The sequence below is a fragment of the Phalaenopsis equestris genome, unplaced genomic scaffold (assembly GCF_001263595.1).
Source record: "Phalaenopsis equestris unplaced genomic scaffold, ASM126359v1 Scaffold000552, whole genome shotgun sequence".
In the NCBI taxonomy this organism is placed as follows: domain Eukaryota; kingdom Viridiplantae; phylum Streptophyta; class Magnoliopsida; order Asparagales; family Orchidaceae; genus Phalaenopsis; species Phalaenopsis equestris.
Window position 1 is genome coordinate 2798779 of NW_018164992.1, and position 15893 is coordinate 2814671.

At 35.2% G+C, this 15893-nt stretch overlaps 1 long non-coding RNA gene across 1 annotated transcript in view; it reads left to right on the forward strand.

Annotated features, from left to right (window-relative positions):
* The first annotated feature begins 801 nt into the window (after positions 1–801).
* The window catches only part of LOC110029197, a 17774-nt gene continuing 2682 nt past the window's right edge, over positions 802–15893 (forward strand). The window contains exons 1-4 of the long non-coding RNA XR_002294503.1: positions 802–904; positions 1155–1330; positions 11499–11500; positions 12635–12642. This is a non-coding gene — a long non-coding RNA (uncharacterized LOC110029197). The remainder of the gene's footprint in view (positions 905–1154; positions 1331–11498; positions 11501–12634; positions 12643–15893) is intronic.

A 15893-nucleotide genomic window follows, 5' to 3' on the forward strand; every position in this document is an offset into this window, starting at 1 on the left:
TGCAAGCACATAAAATAAAGAGATCATCCAGTCTTTCAAATATTCATCTATGTTTCAAATAACTCATTAGAGCTCATCAGAACTCCAGCCAATAATAAACTTTAGCTTTTGTTGGGCTACTCTTATACTTCAAATTTCTGATTTGCTCTTTGGTTAGATAATGCTTGACTGAACTGACATTATTCTTTAAGAAAGTGCACTATGGGTCTATTTGGGGCAGCTCTAGCTTATTGAATAAATAATCTGCTGATAAGCTAGATGCGGTGGATATTACAATTTTTTATTATTTTGAAAAAATCAGACTTTTGCCAATAAGCTCTCACCGCACTTAGATAAATGTGGTGTGAAAATTCTATGTTCTGCGTTTTGAAAACGCATAAAATGCCAAAACACAGTTTACCCAAACATATCAGGTGCGTTTTCAAAACGCCACCGCACCAAATAAGCTGCCCCAATATCATTAGAGTAATTTTAAAATCTAAATGAAAAAAAGGATACATACAGGACATCCAAATTATTGATATTTATAAATCAGCCACACCGGACATATTTTTGAATTACAAAATTGATGCATTTACACGTGACACTACAAAGCCATTGTGAATTTGATAGAAATGAAAAATATGGTTTGGTGCTTCATCGTGGATTTTGATATTTGCTTGAGAATTTGAAAAAAATGGACGAGAGAAAATGTTTCGGGTGCTCTTCATGTAAATGCCCTTAAAAAAAGCTATGTAAATTTTCGCGCGCTAATATATATATATATATATATATAAGAGTTTAATTCTATATTTACGACACATAACCTTCGCCCGCGAGAAGAAGGAGAATGAATTATCAATCAGCCTCTCCTCCTCCTCCTCCTTCAGATTCTTCCTTCCTCCGGGTAAACACAGTGATCTCGGTAAACTTAAAATACGCTTGTTGAATTATCTTGATTTGATGTTTGCTCTTGATTTCTAGTTACAATCTCCGCAATTAGGGCTTTCATAGGCTGTATTGTTTGTCGATTGCGATAATTGGGTTTTTTAAATCGATTCATCAGTCTGCTCTTTCATTACTAGTTGATTCTGAGGTTTGGTTAGCTCTATTGTTTGTCGATTGCGTTCAGTGCTTGTTCCTTAATCGTTATTTGATCTTGGTTTGTTTGCAAGGTACTCGAACCCTTATCCACCTCCACCGTATGCGCGGCCTTACCCTTCGCCTTCTCAAGCTTATCAGGGTATTTCCATGGAGGATACCCTCCGTCCCGCCCACCAGCTCCTAAATGCCAGCCTTGCTGCTACCATAGACATGATAGAGCTTCTTGCTTCTCATTTCTGAAAGGATGGTATGATTTATGGCTTATGTTTGTTTTGTATTTTACTTATTGGTTCATTGCCAGTGTGGTAAATTACTCATATGAGTTTTGGATGGTATTTACATAAAATGCATTATTTTTTCATTAAGTACCTGCATGCTCCCCATGTTGGGGAATAGGAATATGATCTATTCATCCACAAAATAGGACTCCAGAAGTTGCTAGAAATAAATAAATTTTATGTTAAAAATAAGCTTACTTTAAATAATTAAAAGTTGTTGAAAAGTTATTAGTTAAGAAGTCAACGTTAGGTGACACATGTGATGCATGTGTGTGTGGCAGATGTGCTAGGTGAAGAATGAATAATTGAAATTAGTTTAAGTGTTGAATAATGTGTGATGTTGGTTACTTCTAAATTTGTATAAATATCCCTTCATTTTATTGGTTATGAATCAAGTTTTAAAAAAAAATTGTGAGCTTTTAAATAGAATTTGTGTTGGTATGAAAGTTGTATTTTGTGATTTTGTGTTTATAAAAAATTTTAGTTTTTCCCAACACAAGATTAGAGGTGAAATCCAATGGTCTAGCTTGGGAGAAAGGCTTTGATAAGAAGAGGATTCTTCAGAATCTTATAGCTATCTTCTAGACAATTATATATGTATATATATAGGAAGATTTACATACATACCGCTCAAGTCCTATGTATTTACAAATCTAACACCTAAATTTAATTTTTACACACACATCACCTTATCTATGCTTGAAAAGATGGATTTCACTCTTTAGAAGTTAAAATGATGATATTCACTACAGGAATAATGTTCTTTTCCGTCGACCAAATTTCGTCAGGTTTAATGAGAAAAACCGTCGCTTTTACTGTTTCTAACAGTTTATCGGTTGTTTTTATCTCGTAGCTATAATACTTGTCGGTAATTTTAAAATCGATTGATATTCCGACGACCTAAACTTACCGACGCACAATCGACAATTCAATGTCGTAGTTTTTTTTTTTTTTGAGAAATTTCAAATCATCAGTTTACATCTTTTCATATAACCGATGTTTGATAACCGACAACTAAACTGTCAGAAAAATATCGCGACCGTCGTTTTTGTATGACACATGTAAGTCGTTAGTTCTGTGTCGATTAGACATCGGTTAATAAGTCATTTGCTAGCCGTTGGTTTTGGCTACTAATATGTTAAAAATGGTCGTAAAACCGTTAAAAACTTGTATAAAAAAAACTCTTATTCGTATTTTCATTACTACACTTGTTATCACAACATTTAATTTACCATTCTAAATATTTAATGAACTAAAATGACATTTGAATGGTAAATTATCCCCTCAAATAACAAAATAAATAAAATACATTTAAGCTAACATATATGCATCAATGACGACAGAAAAAATATATGGTTAAACATACAACATAATCATAAAAAGAAGAAAAAAATCCCCCCAATCTTCCTCCTCTATTTCCTAATCATCGTCCTCTTCGTCCTTCGACTCTTCCTCCTCCAATACTACATTGTATCGCTGCCTCATTTGCCTCCAAAACGAACCTAACTCGGCCTTCAGTTTGGCCTCCATATTTGCCTCCTGCTCCGACCACATCTTAGTGAAGCAGGCCTCCATCTCGACAGTGAATGTGGCAACACACCTGAATACCTCCTCCTCTTGTGCAGTAGAGGTAGAAGCCGCAGATGCATTGGTTGAGCTTCATAAGCACGATCATAAGCAAACCCCTGTGTTTCAAGCCCATAGACTCAACCTTTCTTTTCCCTCCAGCAGTCTCCCTCCACAAGTCGTACTCGAAAGGATCACGATTGCTGATAATAATACCTCATGACTCCTGGGATCGACTCTCCTTCAACTGTTGGAATCTTTACACAAAAAAAAAAAAAGAAAAAAAAGTTAGAGATATCACGTATTAACATCAAACTAGTTTAGCTCATGAATTACCTGCGTCACACGAGATCTGCCGTCGATCCAAGACTGTATGGACTGCCTTCTGTGGGTGCGCTGATGTATATTAGTAGCGGAGGGCTTCTGTCCCATTATCACAGTCTGTCAATATAACGAAATAATTAAAGTATATATATGTGATCTATAGAAAACTTTAAAGAATGAATGATATATTACCTGCCTTCGCTTGTATTATGTTTGTGAGAGCGCTCCATTAGTGTGCTTGGAGGGCCCCATGCTTCCATAGTCTGACCGTCTGTTATGCTTTGCTTGTTTCCTCTTCTTCTGATACTCCAGGTAGGGGTGTAAACGAGCCGAACATGAGCAAGCCCATGCTTAACTCGTGTTTGGCTCTTTTATATTTCGAGCTAAAAGAGTGTGTTCGTGTTCGACTCGTTTGTTTAATAAGCCGAAAACGAGTTGTTCTTGAACAAAGAGTCGTTTTGACAACCCTAATCACATAGCCATAAGATGTTAAGGATTGTGACAAGATTTAAAAATTATTGTTTATATTAAAATATTATTTGAATCTAATTTAATAATTTTTATTATATTTTCTTAATTAATACTTTTAATTGATTATAAATCTTTGTAGCCTTGTAGTCAATTAAATTATATATTGATGAACGAGCTGTTCATGAACAAAAAGTTGTTTTGGCAACCCTAATCATGTAGCCATAAGATGTTAAGGATTAGGACAAGTTTTAAAAATTATTGTTTATATTAAACCATCATTTGAATATAATTTAATAATTTTTATTATATTTTCTATTTTTATTATAATATAATTTAATAATTTTTATTATATTTTCTTAATTAATACTTCTAATTGATTATAAATCTTTGTAAACTTGTAGTAAATTAATTTATTTTAAAAATACTACAGATCATATATATATATATATATATATATATGTATATATATATATGATGAGTAGTATTTCGAGCCAAAACTAGTCAAACACGAACGAAAAAATCTTTGTTTGTGTTTGACTCGTTAACTTAGTGAACGAGCTAAACATGAGCTTCTTAACGAGCTGAACACGAGCTGTCGAGCTGAACACGAGCTGTCAAACAACGATCCGTTTTGACAACCCAAACTCCAGGAAATCTCAAACCCTAAGCAATGTGGCAAAAATATCCTCTCCGAGCCATAAAGGACGTTGCTACAATTTCAAATATCTTCGAACATGTTTCGGAGGCGATTGCTGCCCTTGTGCTCGAAGTTGCGCCGGATATGTACCTCGTGCTTAAGGTATCATGAGATTTATTTTTGCAAAATTACAGGGATTATGTTCGTTTGATTAAGAAATACAAACAACTTAAGATATTTGTGAATGATACATACCACAAACTCCTAAAACCAAAGATCTTGAATGTTCATCGAGATATCCTTCAACGACTAGTAGGCCGAGTTGTACTTGTTCCGAATGATATCCTGAATGACATGGATAGTTTGGGTCGAGATGGGGGTAAAACCTTAAAACAACAAATTATTAGTTTTCTATTCAATTTAAAAAGTAAAATTTAATTGTAAATATTTTTAAAAAAAGTTCACTTGTTGTCGACAGGCTCAATGCGATAGCTACTGTCTGTCGACACTTGCCTGATAGTGGCAGTGTGGGCCTCTGCTGCACTCAACCTCACTGTAGTCGGGGTGAGGACCTTGATCGGGGTGGGAGTAGAGGTTGAGATAGAGGTCGGTGTACTGATCGGGGTGGGTGTCGAAGTCGGGTGGCTTCTCCCGACGTGCTTCTTTGTCAGATATAGCACTATGCTCCATGCCCCCCGAGTGAGCAGGAAGTTCGTCCTTCCCTCCGGTGGACATCTGCAACAAAGAAAATAAATTTTATTAACTAGTGCACATAAAAAAATATTATGTAATAAACTAAAAACAGAATAATATGCAATAAACATATAACACATTTGTATGTAATACTAAATTAAAACACAAACTGATATATGAAATTGTGCAGTTGAAAACAAAACAAATAAGTACCAAGGATTCATTTGGTTCGGTGGGAGGAGCGCGACATAGGGAGCGCCTGCGAATTGCGGTCGTTTGGTTTAGCGGGAGAATCGCTGTGGGACGTCATTTTGGCGAAATGCGGACCGAACCCCGCGACCTGCGTTCGAGCAAGCATCTTTACCCTTGTTACCCCTCCCTGTTCGACGACCATTCCCCTCTGTTCGACGCCTGAAACCTCGCGCTCTTTTCAACAAAGCCATCCTCGTTCGAGCGAAGAGGAAGAATGGCGAACATGCTTACCCTCCTCAATGGTTTCTGTTCAAGTGAGAGAGATGAAAGTTTCGATGGTCTTTGTACGTCGCTATCCCGTGGTTGCCTACCCAACTTGCTCTAATCGTGACTATATTGGGAGGGTTCATTCACGAAGACCATTGTTTTGAACACGGAGAAGAGGGTAAGGGGGAGATAAGTTTATGGTTTTAATTTATTTTTATTTAAGTTTTAATTTTATTGATTTAATTGATTAATAATCAATGATTAATTAATATATTTTCAAATTAATCATAATTAGATAAATTTATATATTTTTATTTAATGATTAGTTAACTAATTTGTAAATATATTTTTAAGTTTTAAATTATTTGATAAAAATAGAAGTTTTTTATATTTATAAAACTAATTAATTATTAGTTAATATTAATTTATTGCTTAAGAAATATTTTGTTTAATAAAATATTTATTTTATATTCAGTTACATGCAACAATACTACACGGGGACAGGATAATCATTTTTTCCATAAACAACTGTCCCACAACTGCAGCAAAGAAGCAGTCAGCTTTCCCGCAACAGTCTCCTGGGGGAGCGGAGTTGCAGCTGAAAAGCTGAGAAGTTACAGTTGCCCCCAAAGAGATCCAAAACCTGTCATTTCAGTTTTAAAGTAACTTACTTATCTTACTCAGCATCGTCTGAAGAATGACTGGAGGATGTAATCATGAGCTCTTCTTCAAACGCATTGCTTGAGTCGTACTTATCACTGAGATTAATTTCTTCATATTTGCCACTAGTAACCTTTTGATTGAGCTCTTCGTCGATTGCATCAAGTGAAAAACATAAGCCTATCATTTCAATTTCTTGATGGATATGAAAAGTTATATGAAACGTTACATGTACTTGAAAAGTTGTATTAAAATGCAAAGTTTAAGTGTTAGATATATAAATGCATAGAAATTTAATGGTATGTACGTAAAACCTTTTACTCTCTAATTTTGTCCTCCACTGGAGCTACACTAACCTTATCTATGGATATATTCATTACTCATTTTTGTCTCTAACAACAACAATAACAACACCAACAAACCTTTATCCCACTAAGTGGGGTCGCCTACTAGAATCCTTTTTCTCCATTGCATCCTATAGAGTGCCGTATTTTCATATAAATCTAATAAATTAAGATCATTTTTTTATACAAAATGACCAAGTTGTCCTAGGTCTACCTCTACATTTCTTAACATAAGTCGTGTCGAGTCTAAAACATCTACTCTCTTAATCAGATTAGCAGGTGATCGACGTTTAATGTGACCAAACCATCTAAGGACACTTTTTTTAATTTTGTCCACCACTGGAGCTAAACCAACCCTATCACAGATATATATTCATTTCGCAATTACGCATTTTGTCTCTAAGTGTCATGCCACTCATCCACCTAAGCATTGTCATCTCGGTAACATTTAACTTTGTTTTATATTTCTCTTTTAAAGACTAACATTCTGTGCCATAGAGCATTGTAGGTCTCACCACCATCTTATAAAATCTTCCTTTTTTTATAAAGTGGTGCTTTTCTATCACACAATAGGCCTGAAGCATTCATCCACTTTAACCAACCAACTTGAATTCTAATAGCAACATCCCCATTTATAACACCATCACTTTGAACAATAGACCCGAGATATCTAAAGTTTTCACACCTTTTATTGATTTGGTCACCCATTATTATAACTCTGCCACTAGATCAAGTCTTTTGTTGCCTAATCCAAAGGTTAAGCTTTATATGTAAGGTGTGGTGATTCCTTGATGACGTCGTTGCTTCTATACAACAATAACAAGCCTTTATCCTACTAAGTGGGGTGGGCTACATGAATCCATTTTTTCCATTGCGTCCTGTTGAGTGCCATATTTTCATTTAATTCTAATAGATTAAGATCATTTTTTACACAATATGCCCAAGTCTCTTTAGGTCACCCTCTGCCTCTCTTAACATAAGTCGAATCTAAAACTTCTGCTCTCCTAATAGGATCATTAGATGGACAGTGTTTAAAGTGACCAAACCATCTAAGACGACTCTCTCCAATCTTGTCCGCCACTGGAGATACGCAAAACCCTATCACAAATATATTCATTTCGCATTTTGTCTATCTGTGTCTAGCCATCCATCCATCCATCCAAGCATTCTCATCTCACCAACATTTAACTTTGTTTTATGCTTCTCTTTTAAAAACCAACATTCTGCGCCATCGAATATTGCAGGTCTCACCACCATCTTATAAAATTTTCTTTTAAGTCTAAGGGCTAGTTTGGCGCCGCAATTTTCGTGTGGTGCGGCCCGAAAACATAAATTCGTGCGTTTGGTTGTCACGTCGCGGCGACGCTTTTTAAAAATTTTGTTAAAATGCGGTAGCGAGTTTAACCCCACGTCCCGCGTTTCTCCTCTCTCGATCGCAAGCATATTTACCCCGCAACCCCTCTCATGCTCTTTCCTTCCGCTCGAATTTTGGTGGTTTGTGCACTCTGTGCTTTGTGTGGTGAAGGTAGTCCTCTGATTTGATAAATAATTTTGGTTGGTGTTTATTTCAGTTGGTAGTTATTCCGTTGAGGTGTGTATTCTCTCACCTCCTCTCCCATCTCTTATTCGGCTCGGTTTGGTGGTTGTGCGTTGTTCCCTCTTTTTCCTGTCTTCTCTGTTCTTCACCTCTTTTCTCTCTTCTTTGTGTAGTTGTGCGCATTAAGCTGGTTGGTTTCATTTCTTTGCTTGATTTTGGTGGTTCTTTGTTTGCTCATTTTTTGTGGTTTTCGATTTGATATGCTCGGTTATGTGGTTTTTATGCTTCATGTTGCATCCAAACGGGTTTTGGTTTATGCCTTCGATGCAATGTTGCTTGGATTGATGCTTTGCAGTGAACTTTAGATTTTTGGTGCTTTACCTTGTAGCAATGCTTCAGATCCCTTGTATGTGGTCTGTTCGATTTCTTTTGGTGTTTTTACTGTGGGGAATTTGAATATCCTTATGAACTTTGATTTTTCAGTGGGGAATTTGAAAATTGGATGGAATTTGGTGTTGAGTTTGTTAACAACAATATTTTAGGTGCTTTGTATTTGTTGAATATGGGCTGGGAAAATGAATTTTGAATTTTTGTGGGAAGTTCATGCTGGATTTGTATGTTGCTTTTTCCAATTTCACTGGAATTTTAGCGGTAAAGTTGTTGTGAGTGTGGTGTGTGGATGTGTTGGTGTGGTGGTGTTGGGTGGTTGTGTGGTGTAGAGTGGTGGTGTGTGGATATGTTGGTGTGGTGTGGAGGGGGGGGGGTGGGGGGGTTTTGGTGTGGGGTGATTGTATGATGAGGAGGTGGTGGTGTGGTTTATGGATGTGTTGGTGTGTGGTTTGGAGTTTGTGGTGTGTTGGTGTGGATGTGTTGGGTGGACGTGGTGGTGTTTGGATGTGTTGGTGTGGTACGGTGTGGAGGTGGTGGTGTAGGGTGATTGTGTGATGAGGAGGTGGTGGTGTGGTTTGTAGATGTGTTGATGTATGGTTTGGAGTTTGTGGTGTGGTGTGGTGTGTGGATGTGTTGGTATGGTAGTGTTAGGTGTACTGTGGAGGTGGTGGTGTGTGGATGTGTTGGTGTGGTGTGGTGTGGTGGTGGTGGTGTAGGAGAGTTGTGTGGTGTGGTGGTGATGGTGTAAGGTGGTTGTGTGGTGAGGAGGTGGTGGTGTGGTTTGTGGAGAGTATGAAAAGTATCTTTGGAGGACGGCTTAACTCCTGACATAGCCTCCAACATTTTAAAAATAATATTATGATATTATTAACTGTTATTTTAATAGTTTTTTTCTTTATTTTAGTAATCATGATACTCATTGTTAAGTGAGGTGTTAAGTGAGGTGTATATCTTATAGTAATCATGATACTCATTGTTAAGTGAGGTGTATATCTTATTTTTTGTGTTGCTTTTAAAGTATCAAATATATTTAAAGTATCAAATATATTAGTATGACAACTCTGTGCAAACAACATTATTATATAGAGGCATAATTGTCATTTGTTCAGAAACTGCTGCAGCACAACTGTTTTCAAACTATAAAAGACAAACAACCAGTCAGCTTATCCGCAACAGCTTCTGTGCAGCAGTTTCTTGTGGCAGTTGTTGCGCCTGCAGTTGCTTCAAACGGACACTAAGCGATATTTTCTATCACAAAATAGGTTGGATGCATTCCTCTACTTCAACTAGCCAAATTGAATTCTACTAATAACATCCCCATTTATATCACCATCACTTTGAACAAGTCACACAAGATATCTAAAACGTTCACACCTTTTAATAATTTGATCACCCATTGTTACAACTCTGCCACAAGAACTACTACTACTAAAATTACATTTCATGTATTCAGTTTTAGATCTACTCAAACGAACGCCTTTATAATCTTGTCTCAACCTTCATAATTTAAGTTTTTCCTAAACTGTTTCTCTAGTCTCATCCACAGGAAGGATATCACCGGCAAAAAGCATACACCAAGGTACATCCTTTCATAAATGTCCCGAAAGAGCATCCATAATTAAAGCAGAAAGATATGGGTTTAAAGCTGATCCTTGATGTAATCTAACTAAAATAAGAAAATAATAAATTTGGGCGGTATAAAGGATTAGTTTCGACGGCTTTAAACTGTCGATAATTAACATTATTACCGACGAAAATTCTCGTCATTTATTAAAAAACCTTGTCGATTAACTCCTCGTCAAATGTCGGGTTCGTGAATAATTGACGAAATATGGTCTTCGGTTAATATTTGTTTATAACCGACTGTATCATGCGCCGGTAATAATAAAAACTATAAGAAAAAAATATTACGGTTGCTAAGCGACGACATAACATATACTGCAGTTATGCGTTGCAAAAAACCAAGCTCATAAACCGCGTTACACTGTCGAAAAATATGACATTTTTTCCGACATAAATTTATGCCGTCGGTTTTAGTGTTTTTGTAGTGATTTTTAATGGAACTTGAAAGATTTGGGGGTGTATAAATGTAAAAAAGTAAAGTTTACATGCTAGATATGTAAATACATAGGAATTGAGTGGAATGTTTGTAAATGCTTCTATATATAAAGAACTTATTAAATTACAGATTTAAAAGATGGCATCTCAACTGCTACATTGGCGGATGGTTGCATTAAGTTAAATCTGAATGTGTTAGGAGAGTGTAGCATTTCTCTCATTTTACTGGTTAAAGTGATATTGAATAACCAAATGAACACCGAGGTGAAGGCAAGCCCAAGCGTGGGTATAAACTGCTCATTAAACGCTTAATTTCACCTATGACTCCCTCCAGTAGAAAAAATAAAAATGGAAATTTACACACAATTCTTATGTATTAAGATATCTCACACCTAAACTTTCATATTTACATACATGACACTTTGGTGATTTAAACCTATGCATGAAAAGGTTTATTTCACTTTTAGTGTTATTTGTTATGTGACATTAAAGATTTTAGTGATGTCTGTGTAAATTTGTGTGTATCAGATACATGTCTGCATGAGTCTCAAAGAAATCCAACAGACAAAATGTACAGAGAAATGCAACTTAGGAGGACCCATAAATGGGAGATCAATGGACCACAAACAAAAGTTAAAAGGTCTGCAGATGGAAAGCCAAAGGTTTACAGGAGGAAGTCCAAAGGTCCATCAGTGGAAGGGTAAGGGCCTACAACATAAGGCTAAGCGTTCACCACCAGAATATCCACGGTTGACCAGGTGCAACCGCCTAAGCCGAGGTCGAAGGGCGAAGGCTGACTGAGCAAAGGTGTCTGACCAATGGTCAATTTCTATCGAGTCCAGCGGGAGCATCAATTTGTCTCTTGTTATAATCTGACTCAAGGAAGCATTTAACATCACTAACTATCTCACAGACGCCCCTATGATTCCTCACCCAGGGCCAAGAGCTAATCATCACGTAACCACTTGAAGCATCCCTCGAAGGATTGTCTCATTGAGGAGTAAGCTACCTGTCAGATTATTGTAATTCACTCTCTGCTCGATAGCCTGGCTTTACTCTAACAATTGGATTTCCTTACCCAGGGATTAACTGTGAGCAATCAGACCAACATACTAGATCGACAAAGCCAAACCATTTGAGTCAAGCCTTGCCAACCAGAAGACTATTAAGGACTGACCAACAAACCCAATTCAATGAAGGTGAATGGGCAGATTCTGCCAAATCTAATTCCAACCAATTGAGTCATAGGTGGCCGAACCTAAGGTCTATAAATGTAAAATACTGAAAATATCTTATAACGCCATGGTTAAAGCAATGGCAAATATGTAACTTAATATATTATACCTCCTATATAAATAAGGGGATTATTTCCTTAGAAAGGGCTAATCAACAATTCAGATTACTGTTAATTGTTGTGCATCTCTCTGTGTCTCTCTCTCTTTTGTTTTACGCTTTATTTCTTAGGTGTGATTCAAAGACTAATCAGAATCCAATAATATGAAAAGTTTAAGTGTGAGATATGTAAAAACATAAGAATTTTGTGATATGTATGTAAATGCCCCCAAATAAAAAAAAATGCTTGATTGGAAAACCTCAGACCGGCGCATTTAGTTAAAGAAAATCCAGGCTCGGAATGGATATATATCAGAAATGGTAGAACTTATTTCTCACCTTAAACTTATCTGAAGGAAGGCATTTTTTGTGGCTAAAATACTGTAATAAGCATATCAAATTGTGATTTATATAATCGGGATTCAACTGTGCATACTGTTAGTTCGGTCTCAAAATTAAATTTAGATCTTTCTTATTTTTGCTTTGTTACCCTATGTTTTGAATCTAGATTATGTTTGCAGTTTTTCTGAATTTTCTCTAATTTTGAATGAGTTAAATCACATAGGCTTAATGATTTTTTTTTTTTTTTTAATTTATTTGTGACGAATGGTATTAGTGTTTTAGCTCCTTTTTTTGTAAAATTTTTTACAGCTTTAAAACGTATATTTTTAGTTTATTCGCCTTTCTTCATAAATCTTCGATGCTACTTCATGTTGAAAGTTAAATTTGTTTGCAAAGTAAATTTATTGAAAATTCAAATTTTAGGTAATACACCTATTTTTAATAAATTATCCATATGGAGAATAAAAGGTTGAGATTCGTTCGCTGGTTTTGTATAATATATTGTTTGGATAAATTTTATTTTTATCTTTTGAAGTTCTAACCGTCAAGTGAAAGTGAAAGGGAAAAAGGTTTTATGAGAGATGGAAAAGAAAAAAAAAAAACATAGCTATTAAAGAGAGTTTGTGTGAGTTCTAGAATTATATTTTATGAAAAAGCTGTGATTCTTTGTTCATTACATTTAATTGTTGTTTGATAAATTTTCAACAAAATGGCATTAAAATGATGGCAAATGTCCAATGTCTTCATGCTCTATAAGATTAACTACAATAACTATGTCATCAAAGAGCACAAGATTTGTGGTATACAGTGAGAAAAATTGGAAAGAGCAAGATATCATTGCTATATTCCAAACCCAGTTGGAAGACTTAAAATATTTAAGAAGAAAGGGATAAAAAAGCCTCTGCTTCATCTTTCAAGTGGTGGATGAAGATGGATTTAAGAATATCTCATGCACAATCATGTCCAAAGAAAGCATAAGGGAAGTTTTGAAATTATAACGAACGAGCTGAGCAAAAAGAGATTCATTTTCTTACTCGTATATGGGAGTTTAAATTTTTATTTTTAGAGGAATCTGAATATGTTTTAGATTATTTTTAGATTAAAATAAAATTATAGAGAAAATGTGACATTTTAAATAAAAAAAATTAAGTTTATGACTTTTACCATTGAAAACTAAAAAGTTAGATACATGAGTGTGAAAACATTATTTGGTTTCTTGCAAGCCTACATGAAAAAGCAAAAGGAAAAGAAAATATAAAAACAGGTAGTTGTGCAACTACAACTGAACTCGAAGGCAGAAATCATTGGTAATGAAAGGTGTCAAAGCGAAAGAGGACATTGCCAATGATATGGCATTGGATGAGGAAGAGAACATTTTGGTGGATAAAACAACTCTTCCAACTTCAGTAATAGGGCTTAGATTCCACAGAAGAAAAGAGGCAATTTTTGGTTGTATATGGCTAGCATCATTTTAAATACTATAATTTTCAAAAATCTGGCCATTATGTTTATGACTGTAGGTGTATGAGAAAAGTTGAGGTGAACAGTTTTACTGATGACAATAGTGATGAAGATACACATTATCATTAACATGCAAGGATAAAGATAAAAACAAATAAAAAAGATGATGCCTTTATGCTGGAGCAATCAATCCACATTTGTGCATAAAGAAGCGCATGTGTGGAGTTTAACAAGGCTTTAAGAGAAATTATCCTATTTGGAGCTGAATTCAAAATATTGGTAGAAGATAAAGATAAATTCTTATGTTCTTGAAGAATGGAGGTCATTAATTCGTTTTGAATGTTTACTTTATATCTAGTATAAAAAATAACATTGTGTCAAGGTATATATATCATTTTTTTTTTCAAAACTAAATATTCAATATAAAGTTGCACAGTGTTTTAAGGTTTTTTATAATAAGACATTATAGTTATAATATCTATGATACGAATGCCTCAAATTTGAAAGTTATAAATTTATATCAAAAAAGGAGATTGTGAGAGGCTATATTGCATTAACCAACTTGATCAACTATGTGAAGAATGTTTTCTTAAGAAAAAATCTCACAAATTTTTTTTTTCAAAAGAATCAACTTCAAGAGCTACAAATCACTTGATCTCATACTCATCAACTTTGTTGCCTTATTACGTTGATATATTTTGGTTAGAACAAATTTTTTTTGTTTGTTGATGATTTTTCAAGAAAAAAGTGTTTAAATATTTTAAGAAGTTTAAAGATCTTGTTGAGATAAAATCGATTTTAATAATATGGGCCTGAGATTTGATCGGTGTGATGGTTTCTCATCCAACAAATTTCAAAAATATTGTAAATATCATTAAATTTGAAGTTTGCTATCAGTGCCAAACTTTCTTATAAAATAAAAAAATCAAATAATTCTCAACATATCTTAGTGTGCTCAAAAGGAAGATAGCTTAAAGTGTTTTTGGTCGATGCAGTTGCTTGTGCAACCTTCTTTGCAAGTCGCTCCCCATAAGAAGTGTGTGGAAAAATTGTGCTAGAAGCATTGAGTAAAAGGAAGCCATGAATCTTTCATCCCAAAGTATTTGGAAATGTTGTTTATGTCCATGTTTCCAATGAGAAAAGAACAAAGTTTGATGACAAACATGAAAAGTATGCATTCATTGGTTTTGACTCTAGCTCCAAAGCTGACAAGCTCTATAATCTAAGTAATAGTAGGGCTTATTAGTCTTGTCTTGGAGTTTGATGAAGATCTTTGGGAGTGGAACAAAAAGTACCAAATCCTATTTTTTTTCCTTTGAAAAGAGGAAGAAAGTGAATTAATGACCTCCATTCTTCCTATCATTAATGAATTAATGACCTCCATCTTAAATTGCAACCTATCATACTCCCTTGTTGTCATTTCCTTGAAATTTTTCATAATATTTTGTCATTCTTATTTGTTAAAATAGGTGGTGGGTCTTTTTTCTAGCTCAATCTCCTTAAGATACTGTCGGCACAAAAAAAGAAAGAAAGAAAGGTTGCTTGGGGGGTCGTCCGTAAGAAGCTGTCGGCAACCGGAATTGAAATCCCATCGCTCGCTTCGGAAGGACGTTTTAATTTACGTATATATATATATATATATTTAGAAAAATATGAAATCAAACTGACCTCATATTTTTCACAGTTTAAATGAAAGAACACTCTACCTCAAATCCTGTATCTATCCCGAGGGGTAAACACAAGACTTGAAGATGAGGCTCAATCAAATAAACTAGGAAAACATATGACATCTGTTTGGGTCTGCGAAACCGTTCTATTTGCCGACAAGTTCCCTTATTTAATACAAATAATTAAATAGGGTTTATTTTAAGCTGGGTTCGGAAAAGCTTCCTATAAGGGCAAGCCCCTATAGTTAATTACATCTTAAATGACCGAAGTCACCTAAGAAAACTCTCGATAAAAATCAGGGAATATCATCTTCAAAGAGGTCAAAAGGATAGGACTTTTCAACGAAATCGGACGAAGAAGGTGTGAAGGGGGAAAAACTCAAATCTGGAACATTGTTGGGAATATCATCTTCAAAGAGGTCAAAAGGATAAGACTTTACAACGAAATCAGACAAAGAGGTGTGAAGGGGGAAAAACTCAAATCTGGAACGTTGTTAAGGAATCAAAATGAAGAGAAACTAGGGGAAGCCACAGATCCTGAGGAGAATCTCAGTAGGTTCCCAGTCTATCCTATGGTTTGGCTCCCATTTT